Source organism: Oncorhynchus kisutch, linkage group LG14, assembly GCF_002021735.2.
Source record: "Oncorhynchus kisutch isolate 150728-3 linkage group LG14, Okis_V2, whole genome shotgun sequence".
NCBI classification, from domain to species: domain Eukaryota; kingdom Metazoa; phylum Chordata; class Actinopteri; order Salmoniformes; family Salmonidae; genus Oncorhynchus; species Oncorhynchus kisutch.
The window spans coordinates 66511244-66511622 of NC_034187.2; positions in this window are offsets into that span (position 1 = coordinate 66511244).

Below are 379 nucleotides of genomic sequence, written 5' to 3' on the forward strand. Positions count from 1 at the left end.
CTCTGTACCAGTACCCCCCTGTATATAGCCTGCACATTGACTCTGTACCAGTACCCCCTGTATATAGCCTGCACATTGACTCTGTACCAGTAGCCCCTGTATATAGCCTGCACATTGACTCTGTACCAGTACCCCCTGTATATAGCCTGCACATTGACTCTGTACCGGTACCCCCTGTATATAGCCTGCACATTGACTCTGTACCAGTACCCCCTGTATATAGCCTGCACATTGACTCTGTACCAGTACCCCCTGTATATAGCCTGCACATTGACTCTGTACCAGTACCCCCTGTATATAGCCTGCACATTGACTCTGTACCAGTACCCCCTGTATATAGCCTGCACATTGACTCTGTACCAGTACCCCCTGTATATAG